General features: G+C 33.0%; 1 protein-coding gene across 2 annotated transcripts in view; it reads left to right on the top strand.

Moving 5' to 3' along the window:
* LOC120083612 (probable ribose-5-phosphate isomerase 4, chloroplastic) overlaps window positions 1-17742 on the top strand; it is a 43429-nt gene extending 25687 nt beyond the window's left edge. Inside the window, exons 10-12 of one of the 2 annotated variants that reach the window (XR_005483477.1) lie at window positions 3444-3826; window positions 3951-4108; window positions 17175-17742. The gene's annotated coding sequence lies outside the window, so the exon portion shown is untranslated. Of the gene's footprint in view, window positions 1-3443; window positions 4109-17174 lie in introns of both variants that reach the window. The other variant, XR_005483476.1, reaches the window with a different exon arrangement.
* Window positions 17743-17989: the final 247 nt, after the last annotated feature.

Genomic DNA, 17989 nt, shown 5'->3' on the forward strand with positions numbered 1-17989 from the left:
CTGTGTACAAAGGCTCTTAGGACTACAGTGTTTGAGAGTCACCTTCAGAGTATTGGTCTATGGGACTGCCCGCAGTTGGACTAGGGCAAGTGGGAGATATTTATGTACTGGCCTTAGTGCCCTAGTTTATTGTTTTTACTAGTTGTATGTACACCCCACTCGCTTTAGAACAAGTGGGAGATTATTGGCGATGATGCACTAAACTCTCGTGTTCTGTAGTTTGTAAACACAATTTTGAATAAATACTAGTGATGTATAATATATGATATTTTCTTCACTTATTATTTATGAATATTGGATGTTTTATTTACTTTACCACAAACCAATAAACTAAAATCCTTAGTTGTCGTTTTTAACTTAAGCATGTATGTGAAAACATACAAGTGGATTATGTCTTAAGTGATAACCAAAATGGTTTATAGTATATGGATATAGGAGGGAAATCTTATCCTGGTAACGCTACGGATGAGGATCCGATGGACACAGAAATATATTTGTAGTAAGAAAAGTTCAGCGGTCGGTCTTTAGTGGAATGCCTAGCAGTAAACAAATGGTGGATCTCGTGGCTAAAGAGTTTAGTCAGCTATTCACGTACCATTGAAGCTTCGAGCCATAGGTTCATAAGGTCCCCTTGGTAGCTCAATGGATTCAAGTTGAGAATCAGTTTTTGGGTCAGTTTGAAATGTTCAAATTGACAAGAGCGAGTTTGATTATATGATATGATTGACTTTATGTATGAGATACATTAATTGGAGAAAAATTGATATAAATATGATTTATATCTAGTGGAGGAGAAAACACTATGGTTTATATGTGATATTAAACTATAGGTTAATTAATATAATATGATTATATTTATTATTTTTTATTGGACAATTATGGGATAATTATGCCGGTGTTTTCTCTGTAATCGTGTGATAATGGGAGGTTAAATTCAGTTTTCGTAACTAAAGAATAAAATGAAAATTGTTTTCATTTTGCAAAAGATCAGAATAATTTGCTCACGGAGTGTATACTATTGCATAGCAAACCGAAAGCCTACACGATAGCTGAAAGTTTCTACACGATCGTATACATGCACGCCTCTTTCTAAACGATCGCATAGGATTTGCTAAACGATCATCTAGCTCTTTCTTAAACGATCACGCGTCCGAGCGTTAGCTAAACGATCGCCTATATGATCGTAGCCTATTTACTATACAATCATGTACCTTCTTCTAAACGATCAAGCATTGTCTATGCGATAGAGCCAATATTCTCCACTTGCTTAGTTGTGGTATACGATCTTTCTTTCCTCCTTCCCTCTACCAAATCCAACAGAGCCCACACCTCTTGGATTCTCACTTTGAGAATATCGAAGGTTCTAAGTGGTGATGTCATCCCTATTGTTGTGTTCGTGTGGAGGCCGTTCGTGGGTAGACGACGGGGTGATTTGGTGAATGATTGCTTGGATGTTCCAACGAGAGCGAGAAGAGCAGTCCCTTGGAGAGAACGAGATTTTCTGTGGAGAAGTGTTCTTCAACTGATACGTATCTCTTCTCTTTATTGTTTAAGTTTCAAAGCATGCCAGTAATTTCTGTATAATGCATATCTCGTCTATTAGATTGTATATGTGGTAATTCTGTCACAATGAGTTTGGAACGATCCGCTTCCGCTCAGAGGTACTCTTGTATAAGAGTTTCTTCAAGTATAGTGTTGCAACGTTGTGTCCACTGCCAGATACTCGCTACTCGATGCTCGATGTTAGCTCTCAAAAAGAGCTAACATTCTTAGCTTAATTCGGACTCGTTAGTGGATTTGTTGTGTTTATTTCTCTATTTTTTAGGTATCGAGCAACCAAGAGGTAAAATTAATCATTTGGTAAAGAACGGGGTTAATTTGAAGCAATTTGGAGTTAATTTGAACATTCGGGCTTCGAAGGAGTTGAAAAGACCAAAATGCCATCGAGTTTCACCAACTATGAAGCACCATCGAGTACTATCAAGTAGAAGGCCATCGAGTAATCAAGAAAATGCTATCGAGTGTCCGAGGATCAAGATCGAGTTTTCGAGCATCGAGTAGCTAGTATCTGACAGAAGCGGCAGTGTTGCAATGCTCTCCAACAACGTTGCAACACTACGGTACTTAACGGACGAGCCTGAGCACACGCACAACCCAGCATTGCAATGCCATTCAAAGTGTTGCAACACTGCGATGGATCCTTATTTATACCTTTCCTTAGCTTTAGGTAAAAGAGGCTGAATTTTGGGGGGCTTACGTCAACTCTTGGAGCTGAATGCATGGAGGCCGAAGTCAGGCTTCCTTCTTCTTCTATTCTCTTCAATTTTTAGTATCTTTAGGTTAGATTTATTTTATTTTTGAATTATCAATTTGTATTGGATTGTATCACATTGGTTTTTTATGAATCAATGAGGTAACCTTTCAGTTAGTTCTTAGATTAAGCATTCTTTATATTTTGATGAGTTTCCAATTCAATCTTTATGCCTGAATCTAGAACTATGTTTTTCTTAAATCTCATTTAATTTAGCATGTTTTTATGTGTGGATTGACGCCCCTATCATGAATGCATGTCTTTACTAGTTAAATTCAATTTTGCACGCATCCTTGTATCGTCCATGCTTTAAATTTTCCCTTGTAGCACAGATTAGATAAGCATGCTTAGGTTTTTTTATATTGTCCATGAATCTCTGCATCGTGCATTTAATCAAGATTTAAGGAACAAATTGATTATTTGAACACGGTTTTCCTGACTATTAATCAACATAGTTGAATCCTGAATCTTAATGCATGTGTTTCGAGTTCTTTATAGCCACTGAGGGTCCAATTGCATCTAGAAGCATGTAGGTTAGTTAGGGCACGGCTTTCCAGCCTCAACTACGAATTAGGATGCTTGATCGTTTTGGATTAATTGATTTTTTGGCTTATAGAGATTAGTTAATTCGCATCGGTTGAGTAGCTATGCATGAATAATTCAAATATATGATATGTTATCTGAAAACAATGATTTAATTTACATTGAATGGCTACTTGATCCGATGACTAAACGAATCCATTACCGTTTCATATATCCATTGCACTTTACTTTTGCTTGCATATTTTCAATGTCAAAACCACAAATCAAAACCCTATTTTTACTGTTTTTTCATGGTCAATTCTAACCTAAAAGAAATTAATTCTTCGCTTCTCTATGGTTCAATCCCGCACTTACCACTGTTGCTACGTTTTAGTAGTAATAGGAGTAGTTAGGATATTTTATAAATTTTCTTTTGTTTCGGGGTGGAGTCAAATTAACGACATCGATTCTCTAGTCCAAACAAAAATGGCGCCGTTGCCGAGGAAGCAAGCCAATTAATATCATTTAGTTAGAATTGACTATTAAACTTTAAAAACCAAAAGAATATTTTCCCTTTTCATGTTTACTTGTTTTTTTTTTTCAATGGCAGAAAATTTAAACATTTATGCACTTCAAGCGAGATACGTGGAACAACGGGAAACACCAAAGATTTAGAATTCGCATGGTCCTGAGTGCGAATATTATCCTCCTTGGGAGTGGCCTAGCCAAATGTCGTTGTCAATGTCATATCAGTCTACCCACACAGGTATTTCTTTAGAGGATATAGTTAGGGAACTTTCTAATCGCTCTGGTGAGATTGTGTAAGAATGTCCCTACTATTATCAAGAACCCATCATTTTCCAGCAAGATGACCTCTATTTCGAACGTGAGGTTAAAGCTAAGATTCGAAGTTTGAGCAACCAAATCGCTCGGATCGCTGAATCAGTTAGGAAATTAGAGGAGTCTTGGGAATCATCTTCTGAGGATGCCAAGGTGAGCAGCCTAGATACGAGCATCATTAATTCCGCAGAGCAGCTTGTCCCCCAAAATTATGATCAGGGTAAGGCGTTGAATTATTTAAAGTGTGAATATACTAATGATTTTTCTAAGTGTGCAGTAAATCATTTACAGCCATCCAACGTCTGTGGCACTGAGGCCGATCTTGTGATGGAATATCTGTGGACCGATTCTGATGACGATGCTTGTCTTTTGCCACACCAAGAACAAGTTTGTGAGATTAAGTATGACTATGGGCTTACTTTGGAAAAATCCCAGGTAAAAGAGACAAAGGCTTCCAAGCCTCGTCCTGATCTTATTTTTAGATTTTGCTCGCCTTCACCTCACGAGTCAGTTGAGTCAGAGTTTTTGTTTTCAGTTGAGTCCGTCCCAGAGTCTTTTATTTTATTTCTTTTTAAAAAATTAAAAATACAAAATTCGACCTGTCTGGTTATTTTCAAAAGATGGGAACCCTTATGGCTTTACCTGGCCATATCGACTCATCCAAGAAAGGACCATAGAAATACGAGAATTTCTTTATACCTTGATAGGGGATAGGTCACATCAAGCAACTGAAGTTAAAAATTTAAGCTTCCTGGAGGTAGCCAGGTTTTAAAATTTTCTTTTTTCTTTTTTTTAATTTTATTATATTAGATTTAGATTTTTATTTTTATTCTTCTTTCCCTTTTTTTTTATTTTTAGGTTAGATTTTTATTTTTAATATGAATAAAAAAAAGATTTAGAATAAGGGCACAACTCTTGTCTTTGAAATTAAACAAGTTCAAGTCAAGTCCCATTAAACTCTTTAGTGAACTATCCTCAAATTTGCATGTATGCATCAAATCTATCTAATTCACCTTTCCAGGTAGGTTCCCAGGTAAAGGTGTTCCGTTTCCGTTAGCTTAAGTACCCCAACCTAGACAAAACCCGCCTTAGACAAAGGGTCCCTTATAGATAGATTTGCTACATATTTAATCTTTTATTGGTCAATTTAATCCTATTAAACTGATTAAAAGATTAAACCTTAGATTGCTAATCTCATTAGAACTGTGATCTTAGGTCTATCTCCACCAAGTTTTAAAACTCTTTTAAAACCATGATTCAAGCCTAAGTTCACATGCATGTCTTTCTTATTGATTTTAGTTTTAATTTCCCATATAACACTTATAAAAGAAACAACTAAAACCCATTCACATTGTCACGCATAATTAGGTATTTATAACTCTTATAAATTTAACCTATCTGTCATGTTTCATGCAATGTCCATTCATTACTATATATAACTTTTATATACTTTGTAATGAACTAAGCAAACATGTTTCCATACACTCTTATACTATAACACTTATAATATAAAGATGATGCATGTCTATGCTTAATGCATGCATAAATATAACTCTTATATTATATGATGCATGAGCATGCTTTTTTGTAATTTAAGTCATACAAACTACTATATCATAACACTTACAATATAGAGATGATGCATGACCAATGCATAACCTAAGGTGGGATTTCAACTATATGGCATTATCATATGACATATAATAAAACATACATCTTATGTACATTCACCAAAAACTAATGGACCGGGATGATTAGCCTTAAAAAAAATAAATTAAATAATCTATTACACACATCCATCGAGCAAACCGGTCATAGGCGAACCGAGTCTTGAACCACCAGGGTGAAGCCTCCTGATCGTTTAGTAAATTGGTCGAGTATCCACGATCGCTTAGCTACGATCGAGTACCATTTAAATGCGATGAAGCATAAGGCACTCGATTGTTTAGCGCACTAAATTAAAACACGCAAGTCTAAACGATCGTTTAGATGACTACGTTACTGTGTAGCACGATCGCCTAGACGATCATAGAGCAGGCACTTAAGTAACTTTTACTACACGATCATGTAGTCAGTGACTAAGTGATGAAGCTTGCTGAGCTACACGATCGTTTAGTGTGCGTGTGTCCTCTTGCTGCCGAGTATCCCATACTCAACGATCGATTACCCCATCGTTTACACGATCTGACCAATGCTTGGTCATTTTCTTCCTCGAAGTAAAACGCAACTCCTTGCCTTAAAGCTTCATCACGAACGACTTACACTAACTCAAACACTTTGAATTATAGACTCGATAGCAAGTTAATATAAGCAAAAACACAGGGGCCCTTACAATTAACTTTGAATGTAAAAGAATCCAACAACCAGAGGCAACCATCCCAGAAACTCCATTAATCCACATCCACAAATGTATTTAACATTTAAATAGAATGTAGACATGTTTTATCCACCGAGAATGTAAATGCTATTCTATATAACAATGGATTTGAAATATCAGAACCTGGCTCTAATACCAATTGAAAGAACCCTTATCAAAGAGAACCTATGAGCAGAAGCAAGATCGTTTCAAATTCATTGTGACAGAATTACAAACATTCACAAATATATAAACTAGTTATACAATTTAGAACAAATTACGGCATGCTTTGATAAATTAAATACAAAAGAACGAGTGACATACCTTTTGAAGAACTCTTCTTCTATCTCTCTTGCTCTCGTGGATTCTTGGATCAACACCTCTTGTTGTCGCTTAGAACGCCAAGCCAATCGTCTACCCAAATCTCTCATTGTCGCTTAGAACACGAACAATCCTCTCCACGAAAAATCAGCCTCTCAAACACCACCACTTAATGACCTTGGTATTCTCGGAGTGAGAATCCAGGAAGTGTGGGCTTTGTTGGATTTGGTAGAGGGAATGAGGAAACAACCATCGTATTCAATGACCAAGCAAGTGGGAGAGGTTTGTGTCTATCGTATAGACTGTGGTGCTTGATCATTTAGTAAAGGTACACGATCGTTTAGTAAATCAGGTGTGATCGTTTACACGATCGTTTAATGAAACTCGCTCACCACGCGGTCGTTTAGTAAAAGCTATGTGATCGTTTAGTAAAAGCTATGCAATCGTTTAGACAATGGCGCGTGTAAACGGTCGTTTTGAAAACTTAAAGCTGTTGTGTAGGCTCTCGTGAGCTAAATGATAGGCAGTGTACATGAATGAAGCGATGCAATGATTCTTTACAAAAATGAAAACTTTTTTCATTCTATTCTTCAGTTATGAAAAATTGAATGAAACCTCCCACTTTCACGCACGGTTAAGGAGAAACCACCAACAATTATCTCATAATTGTTTTAATTATAAATAAATATAATAACTAACTTATCATATTATATTTATAACCTATAGTTTTAATATCACATCATATGCAATATATAAACCATAGTCCTTTTCTCCTTTATTTGATATAAATCATATTTATATCTTTTTCCTCCAACTAATGTATCTCATACATTATGTCAACTATATCATATATAATTGAACCAGTTTAATCATATCATATATAATCAAACTCCATCTTGTCAATTTGAACACTTCAAATTGACCCAAAAACTGATTCTCAACTTGAATCCATTGAGTTACCAAGGGGACCTTATGGACCTGTAGCTTAAAGCTCCAATGGTACGTGAATAGCTTACTAAACACTTTAGCCACGAGATCCACTATCCGTTAACTGTCAGACACTCCACTAAAAACCGACAGCTGAACTTTTCACATTACAGATATATTTATGTGTCCATCGGATATAACCAGTCAACAGTACGATAACCCTTCACAGATGCTCGTAAGTACAGCTAGGCCAATTTACCATTTTGCCTCTGTAGTTACATCTAACTTCTTAAGTACCACTAATTCCTCTAATGAACAATACATCATAGTCCAAATATGAGTGGACACCTTTCGAGCCATGAGAAGGTGTGTGGCATCACATCGTTCAAGCCCCGGAATCAGCCCTTAAGGGAGCAATCTATCTACTTACCCCTACTTCAGGGAAGGAGTGAATTGCATCTTGTGTAGCTGAGTTCCCAGCTCCCCAATCAGACGAATCCTCAAAGTGGTAGGTTTGAGTCAGCGATCTGGCTACTCGCACCCATGCAAATCAAAGGACTGCCCTTAAAGGCAGGAGTTCCCAACTTACTCAGGATTAAGGTCATGTTACTTATGGTCATCCTAGTGAAGTGAAGTCTTTGTCATGAACGGCGTTATATAACAAGACTAAACACTTTGTGGTCCGGTCTTATACAAACTCCTTTGTATAGGACACCCCCGCTCGCATGTCTCCATATGAATGATCAGGATTAAACCATCTGTAGCATGTCACAACACTTGTAACTATCTACAAAGCGGGCTGCATCCGTAGTATCACCAAGGTAAGGTTTCCCTCCTACATCCATATACTATAGACCATTTTGGTTATCACTTAAGGCATAATCCACCTTTATGTCTCCACATACATGCTTAAGTTACAATGACAACCATGGATCTTAGTTTATTGGTTTGTGGTAAAGCAATTAAAACATCTCATGTTTCATAGACAATAGTGAAGAAACTATTATATATTATTACATCACAAGTGTTTGTTCAATACAGGTGTTTACAAACTACAGAACCCAACGAGAGTTTAGGGCATCAACCCCAACACTCACGGCTAAGGTTTTTGAGAATCACTTATAGAGTATGGGTATATAGGACATGCCACATTTAGTCTAGGCAAGTGGGAGACTTATACTGGGCGCGTATTGTGTGCCCTAGTTTCTTGTTTTTGTGTACTTTTTTAATACTTTGACTTTTATTATGTACACCCCATTAGTTTTAGAACAAGTGCAAGCTTGTTTCGATTGATTCCCTAAATCTCGTGGGTTCTGTAGTTTTCAATTGTAATGTATAAATAATTTATTTATTTAATATAATATAGGCATTTTATTTGACGTTTAGTAGCTTAACCTACAAAACCAATAAACTAAGATCCAAGGTTGTCTTTTGTAACTTAAACATGTATGTTCTCTATAGTTAAAGTAAGTAGAGAAATTACTCCCTTAAGGACTGATTTTGGAGCTTGAACAATGTGGCGTCACACTCTCTCCTAGCCCGAGAGGGATTTGGTCATAGTTGGACTATGATTTATTGTTCATTAGAGGGATCAGTAATACATAATAAGTCAGATGTAACTATAGGGGCAAAACGGTAACTTTGTCCTAGTTGTACTTACGAGTAATTTGTGAAGGGTCAATCACCATTGATTGGTTATATCCAATAGACATATAAATATATATGTAGTGCGAAGAGTTCAGCTATCAATCCTTAGTGGAGTGACCGGCAATTAATGGAAGTTGCTTAATATAATTAAAGAGTTTAATTAATTAACCAAATATCATTGGAGCTTCAATCTATAGGTCCATAAGGTCCCCTTAGTAGCTCAACTAGGATTATTGAGAATCGAATTAATTTTAGATTAATTTAAATTGTTCAAATTAATTGAAGGAATTAATTATATTTGATATATTATAATATAAAGTTTTATTTGAGAGGAAATAATTATTTGAATATAATTCAAATATTAATTATATGAATATGATCCATATAAATAATATTGGTTAAATTTATAATGAATTGATTCAAATTACATACTATATGTTAATTGAGAGAATATTAAATTATAAGTTATATGATATATGATATAATATAAACTAATATTAGATATAACATATAGTTTAATATATATATATATATAATAACTATATTATATATGTATATGTTGATTTATTAAATTGATTTAAATTTAAAAATTATTTTTTAATTTAAAATTTTAAATTAATTAAAAGGTGGGAGTTTTTAAGTAACCCCCTCCTTCTTTATTCTCTCAAATTGAGGAACTAGGGATTTTTTTTTTCTCTCTTTCCACCTTAAGGCTAACGTAGAGAAGAAAAAAAGAGAAAATTTCTTCCTCAATTAATATCCCTCTGCAACTTTCCTCTCTAAAAATCTTCCCCCTCTCTACAAAATATATCATAGAGCCCACAACTCCTGTGGATTCTCACCCAAAAGAGAATACCTAGGAAATTTGGTGGTCGTGTCCAAGCAATTGAATTTTTCCAGTGCTATCCATTGGGAGTTCGTGATCCAAGGAGGTTCATGACCACAGAGGAATTTGAGAAGAATTTGTGACTTCAAGGGTTAGTATTTTCTAAATCCTAATTTCCTTTTAATTTTCTCAAAACATGCTGTAATTTTTTTTAATGCATGAAGTTCTTATCCCCTTGATTTCTTTGTTTCTATAAAATAAATGATTTTAGGATCCGATCACACTTCTGCACGGTTTTCAAAAATCTTCAACCCGCTCATGGGAGGTGTCTATATAAAGGAAAGCCACGAGAGAAAAACATAATTTCCTAGAAGACGATTATCATGGATCAAGATATGTTATTCTAACTAATGTTGTTGTGAGAATTATCTAATTAAAACATCTTGCTATTTATTGTTTTATACAATATTAGGGTTTTATTGTATAATTATGACATCAAAGGTTACACTATTTAGTTCTTAAGATTTCAAAAGTACCAAGGTAGAAAATTGCATTGGTAGATTTCAAAAATTGTTTAAGAAATCACATAAGGAACACACTTGAATTAGACATATCCTAACCATAGTGGAAATTTCCATCGAAATCTTGAAATCCCAATCAAAATTTTGAGATTTCGATGGCAGCCTCCAAAGAAATTGAATTTGAAAAAAAACCACAAAAAAGAACCTATAATATTTTTAACCTCATTCAAACTTTTCCCATTAAACTTCCACATCATTTCACAATAATTACAAAGGTGGGGGATTAAACCTCTAACCTCTAGTGAGGATGGTCATACCAATTACCGTTGAGCTAAGAGCGAAGCTCACTTAGACAATTTGTTTCTTTTACTACTACAAAATTTGATATAGATATGTAATCATGTTTTTTTAGATTGGACTATGGGTTTGTGACCATGGTGTATATATCAGTATAGCCTATAGTATAAATCATGGTTAACGCTAGCCATGGTCTATATTATACATTATATCTAATGTCACGCTCATGGTCTATATGGTCGTAGACCATGGCTGACGTTAATTGTAGTCTATAGTATACTAATACTTACATTAACCATGGTGATTATTGATAAGACTAACTATAGTCTACACTAATAAACCATAAAAAATACTCGTAGTCTATCACTACAAACTATAGTTGACATCAGTTGTGTTATATACTGATAGTTCATCCAAATTATATCAATTACATGAAATCTTCAAACAAGTTCTACTTTAATAACTAAAATCCAATCAAATTATATACATAAATGAAATATAAGAATAAAATAACTTAAAAAAGCACTAAACCTATTGAGCCAACTAAAACTATTATACATCTTTTTCTACATAAAAGTATTTCTTAAAGAAATTGTTCCCACTCATTTCATACTTTAGCAATCTCAACTTGAGCACGTACTCTTCTTTTTTCAACCTAATAAATTGAAAAAAAAAAAACAAAAGATAAATGTTAGAATATAGAACTTTAAATTAGTCTCATTCTCACAAACACGATTATGGAATTCAAGAATAAAGTGCTTACAATAAATTTTAGTTTAACCTTTTGAAATGTCTTCAAATTAAAATTTTCTAAATAAACTTTCAATTTGAATTAAAAACTTACAAGAACTATCAACATACACCATACCACTAGAGATTTTAAGATTAAAAATGGAAGTCTTAAAAGTGATACGATGAATTGTTATTATATGTTGCAAACCAGATAATTAATTCTTTTAGTTCTTGAAATAAAGAAAGTAACAATATTCTATGTAACGACCCGACCTCCTAGGACTTAAGTTAGGCCGTTACTAAATACTTGCATGCATGGAACTCAAAACGATACTCTGTTATGACGAAATAAATGCTAATGAAATACGGTAAGTTCAAAAGACTTTCATTAAATTCAAATATTAAAACAATAGTAGGGTTACCCAGAAATCATAAAGGATAGTAAATAAGTCTGAAAAAACATTCTTAAAAATAAGTTGTAAATATCAAACTAAAAGTTAAGAGAAACATGAAAATAACTCTAAATTTCATGATGCGGAAGCGTAAAAACTAGTCCCAGTGGCTCGATCACGAATTCCGCTTGTCCATCGCCAGTGTATCTCTACCCTTATCTGAAATAACAACATGAGAAAAAATGAGTATAAAATACTCAGTAAGTAACCCCACTACTGGGGTCAGGCTGGGCATCTATGTCGTCTAGATACCCACCTCTGGTGAAACATATAAACTGCTCTAGTTCTTATGGGACACATATGCACATGAAACAAGAAGGAGACTGAGTCCTATCCTACTGTAGTTAAGTATGCTCACTACCTCTGGTGAATCCCGAAGGAGACACAAACTGGTGAATCCCGAGGGAAACACAAACTGATGAATCCCGAGGGAAACACAGACTAGTGAATCCCGAAGGAAACACAAACTGGTGAATCCCAGAGGAAACACAAAATCTAATGGGCATCTAACTAATCAGTAAGGACATTTGCACAGTCTCAACATCATAATCATCACTGTACAAATCTATGACATACATATAAACCTCAACATCATGGCTCTACGACATACATATATACCTCAACATCATGGTTCTACAACTTACATGTGTACCTCAACATCATCAGATACAACCATATGGAAGCACATACCATCTCATACTAGCATTCAAGTGTCTGTGCATAAATAAATAATTCAGATCTCGTACCAGAACATACTTTGATCATATTATACTATCAGTCTATCATGCTAACATTCTGTCATAACATACATTTATCATGCTAGCATACATCTAATGTCTGGCTCATGGGCAGTTCCAGTAGTAAGATTACTTACCTTGATATAAGGTCGAACCAAAAAGCAATTGATGTGAAATTCTTGAATCCTTAATCAAGCCTAAACATAAACCAAGCTTTAAAATTAATAGTTAAGGCCAAATTTCAAACACCCAAATATTACAAAATATTTCCAGATAACCTTACCTAAGGTGTGGTCCAAATTCAAATTCAACCTTCCAAACCTCCAATTTTAAGCCCACATAATTAGCAAACCAAACTCTTTCTTCATCTTGAACGAAATTCTTGAATCAACCCCTAATCATAATTTGAAATTAGGCTTACATGATTAAAGCTTGAATCAAATACATACTTCACTACCAATGTCTCAAATAAATTATCCATATGTAGCTTCGTCAAAAAAATCACTTCCAAAATGACTTTACCAAATTTCTCAACAACCAAAATTAATCCACAAGAGGGTAATCAAAGCATAAAACAAAACTCGCTAAAACAAACTCCAACTTCACTGAACAACACCTCAATACCTTCCAAACTTGAATCCAAAGTTGAAACACAATGGGTATCAACCAATTGATGCCAAGTAAATGAGTATTCAAGAATCAACCGAAAACAAACCCAAACGGCAGAAAACTTACCCAAATCGATAGATTCAGTGACGGAAAAAGGAACGATGCTTGAGCAATGGACGGAGGTCATGAAGAAGAAACTGACACGGCAGCTTTGGGCAGCGTCAGACAGGTCTCAGAACGTGAGGAAGAAAAGGGGGGTGGAGTTTGACTTTTTATAACAAAAAAAAATATTAATAATAATAACAATAAACCAAAAAAAGGAAATAAATATAATTACATTTAATTCCTTTCCATTTTATACTATTAAATTCCTTTCCGTTTCAAAAGAAATTTAATTCCTGCCGTTAATTTCCAATTTGAATAATTTCACGCCAACAATTAAATTCCCGCACTTACACTTGAAGTCTAAAATTTCAAAAATGTCCTCCAATTAATAACAATTACTGAAATTTCAAATAATAAAGTTACAGAAATTACATTATTACTAAAAATGTGCGGGGTGTTACATTCTAATTCCAACCAGAACACAAATAAACATCATAACAAGTTATTATATTATGATAAAAAAAATTCAAAAAGTCCTTCAAATAAAGAAAAGCTACAATATTCTAATTCTAACTAAAAGAAAAATTAGCATCATAACAAATTTATTGTATTAGGATAAAAAAGAAATTTTACTGTCTTTAGAGAAAAAAATGAGGTCCTCTTGTAATGAGACAACAAAGCAACCAAATTCAAAAACATTTTTAAGATAGAGTACTTTTCAATTTGTGCCTATTAGAAAAGATGCTTATAAAAAGAACTAAAAATGTATACCAATTACTACTAATATATTTCAACAACAACAAAAAAAAATGTTGAATAATTAAACCCAGCAACTAAAAACTAAAAATCGGTTTAAACAATTATAATGTGGAGCAAGAATCTAAATAAAGAAATAGTGAGAAAAACCTGAGTAAATGGACTGTTGTTGAATGACTAACTTTATTATGTTGTTTGATAGAGAACTTAGAGAATTGAGAGATTGTTAATACAGCTATCACAAATGATGTTGATCGACATTAAACTGCAAAAGGCTAAAGAGATTTACTAGATGACATTCTAAAACAAAAATTAGTAGATGGATTTCTAATTTGGTAGGGTAGTGGCCAAAAATTGTGGTTCCACTGGTGGTGGTTTTAAGCAACAAATAAAAACACCTTTTCCTTTTCTTTTTTTTTCTTTTTTTTTTTTATTTGGGAAAAATGGATTAAACAATGGGTAACTCCAACTCCGTGGTTTTATTTTTCTTTTTACAATTGGTGGGTTTTTTAAGTGAAAAAAAGTTCAAAGTGTTTAAAAATAAGAGACCATTATTTTAACCAATGAATTTAATTTAGTCTCATAAAATTATCATTTAGAGAACATTTTATTTCAACTGCAACGTTTTTTATAAGTGTAGTATTAAAATATATATTTAACTATGGTATTAACAAATTATAGTTTAAAGTAAAACCAATATGACTGTGGATTACAATTCACATTTATCGTGGTATAAAGTTAATATTAGGCTTTCTATGGTTGCTAATAATATATTCTATAATTAGCTTTTAGACCACAATTTTTATTGATACGGGTGTACATTTGATTTTTAGACAATAGTTTTATACACTTGTAGTTCATAATGTGCTTTTATACTATTATTTTTATAGACGTGGCGTAAAATTAATTTTTACACCACAAATTTTATTGACTGTAGTGTATAGTTAGTTTCTACATCAAGATTTTTATTGACCGTAGTGTAAAATTAATTTTTACATCGTGATTTTCATTGATTGTAGTGTACAATTAGTTTTTACACCATGATTTTTATTAACTATGGTGTATTAATAATTTTTACACTAGGATTTTTATTAACTATGGTGCAAAATTAATTATTACACCATAGTTTTTATTAACCGTGGCACAAAGTTAATTTTTGCACCATAGTTTTTCTTTATCATGGTGCAAAGTTAATTTTTACACCATGGTTTTTCTGGATTGTGGTGCAAATTTAATCAGTACACCATAGTTTGTATTGATTGTGGTGCAAAGTTAATTTTTACAACATTGTTTTCCTTGACTATGGTGCAAAGTTTCATTTTACACCATGAGTTTTTTTGTTTTTTTATCGTGGTACAAAGTTAATTTTTACATCATGATTTGTATTGACAATGATTCAAAGTTAATTATTACACCATGGTTTTTATTGAGTGTGGTACAAAGTTAATTTTTACACCATGGTTTTTATTCACTATGGTGCAAAGTTAATTTTTACACCATTATTTTTAAAACTTCGTCGTCTATAACATATCTCTAGACCATAGTTTTTAATTTTTGTGGTCTCTAAAAAGGTGTATTCATTTTAGACCAAGGTTAGTTCGATCTCTACAACATTAGACCATTGTTTTTTAAAAAACATAGTCCTATGTCTAAATAAAAGTTCAATGTATAGTGAATTTTATAGTAGTTAGCATCTCAAATTTTCATTTTCACGTCATTTCACTTCAAAATATTCCAAAACTTTATATTATTTTGTAATTATTTTTCATTTCTTTTTTAAATTTCTTCTCTAGTATTGACATTTACGTAGACATTGACAATATACATTTAAACGTTGTCTTACTATATAGAAATGATGATTAAAAATGGTTAAGTATAGTCTAATTAAGTCATAATCATAGTTTAATTAACTAATTATAACAATTTTTCATCTATTTTCATAAAGTTTTTTGAAATCGCTATCAACATCAATATTTCTATCGATTTTTTCTTAAAATTGAGACTTCGATATTTCAAATTTTGATCTATCTTTGTCTTAGAAGGTCTAGCTTATTTCTTTTCAAATTATTAGTAACAAATTCCAGTAATTATTCAATAAAACCACATAATTCGTAATTCAAACGAATTTGCAATAGTTCAAAATATATAGCATAGAAATTTTAAATTTACAAAACAAAGCATGTAAAGTTGAGCCCCTAATTTACAAAGCAAGCATGATGTGGGCAAAATTCTCCATGGATTGGGTTCCGTAGGTCCCGACCTAATCAAGACGAAAAATTCTCGATTTGATCAAGTATGGAAATCTTTGTCCCTAACCCCGGACCAAGACAAAATATTTGTTTATTGTATTTTTATAATATATTTTCTTATATTATTTAAGAGGATTTTCAAAAATAGAAAAATAAGGGAAACTATTTATATTAAATAGTAAAATTTTGGTCTTCTTTGATAGAACCTGATAGAAGTTTATTAGTGTCTAAATGATAGATGCTAATAGAAGTTTATTAGTGTTTTTTTTTTTTTTTTTGCTATTTCTATAAATAATTTGACATTTTTTCTAGTGAAATTATTTCAAATGATAAAACAGTTAAAAATATTTACAAGATATAGCAAAATTTTAGAATTATCGATGATAGACACTGATAGACTTCTATCAGTGTCTATCAATAAGTCTATCAGTGTTTATCAATGTCACTGATAGACTGATAGAAGTCTATCATTGTCTATCATCATCTATCATTGATAGTTCTAAAATTTTACTATATTATGTAAATATTTTGGTTCATTTTTCTATATTTAAAAACAGACATTTTTTCTACCCGTGAAAATTTTTCTATAATCATCTATAACATTTATAAATAAACAATTGTAAGCTACTGTATTTGTTGGTGTTATTTTAAAAAATTTAATCTCACAATATAATAACTAATTTAAGTTTTGTATTCTAATTTCCTTTTTGGTTATCAAGGTAAAGGTTGAAATTGGACTGACAAGATGAAGTTGGTGCACAAAATGATAGACTTGTAGTGTTTATTGATAACTTGTAGGCAGTATAAGTGATTGTATCTTTTCCATGTGAAAAATAAGAAAGGGATGAAGTTTTGACATTCTTTTCTAAAAAAATTATACAAAAATATGAAGTATACGATCACACATTCTCAATATCTAACATATTTAAATTTCAGACTAATAATGCTATCTTTATGCAAATGAAGGCGCGGTCGCATAAGCCAAGTACCCACCAATGTGATCAAGCAAGAACTATCAGAAAAGCGGATGATCGCATTGCTATAAGCGATAAGGCTTGACATGACATGGGCGGTGGGAGTCAAATCACAGACTGTGTTGGTAGCTGGCAAGAGAACTTTGTGAAGATTCAATGAACTTCTGACATGTTGCAGATGGCGCGACAGGATATATGAGAAAAATAAGATAAAGTAAAGAAAAAAAGCATCCTCAAGCACCTATAAATATCCATGTAATTTTCATGTAAAAATAGCAGTGGGAGACGAAAAAATTCCGAGAGGAAACTCTGCTATAAACCTTCCTGTATTTTCATAGAAATTCCCTAGTGAGAACTTAGGATTCCTATGAGAGAGGAAGGAGAATACCACTGTTTAACGTTCTAAATGAAGCAGTCGCCAAAGGAGCAGTAGGGAGCAAGGAATTGTAGGCCACGACTTGATTCTATACTCTTTTTCTTTTCCTTTGTATATTTGCATTGTACTTTCTTTATTGACAAATTTAGACTTTACATTATGAATACATGTTCATCTTATCTTATATCCATCTTTTCCACCAATATCAGCTGCTATTTCGTTTTTGGTAGGTTGTTTTGAGCCCCTAGTCGTTGAAATTCCTTCATATAATCACAGATGGTGCGGTCTTCTTGTTTGTATTATTGATATTGGTTATATAAGATCTGCTAATAGTTCAAAGGAAGGAACCTTTTCTTCATCAGCTTGAGCAATTTAGGCCAATTCTTGATGGGTGGTTTGCCGTAATACCCCGGTTGATCCCACCACGTCGA

This window comes from Benincasa hispida, chromosome 8 (genome assembly GCF_009727055.1).
Source record: "Benincasa hispida cultivar B227 chromosome 8, ASM972705v1, whole genome shotgun sequence".
NCBI lineage: Eukaryota > Viridiplantae > Streptophyta > Magnoliopsida > Cucurbitales > Cucurbitaceae > Benincasa > Benincasa hispida.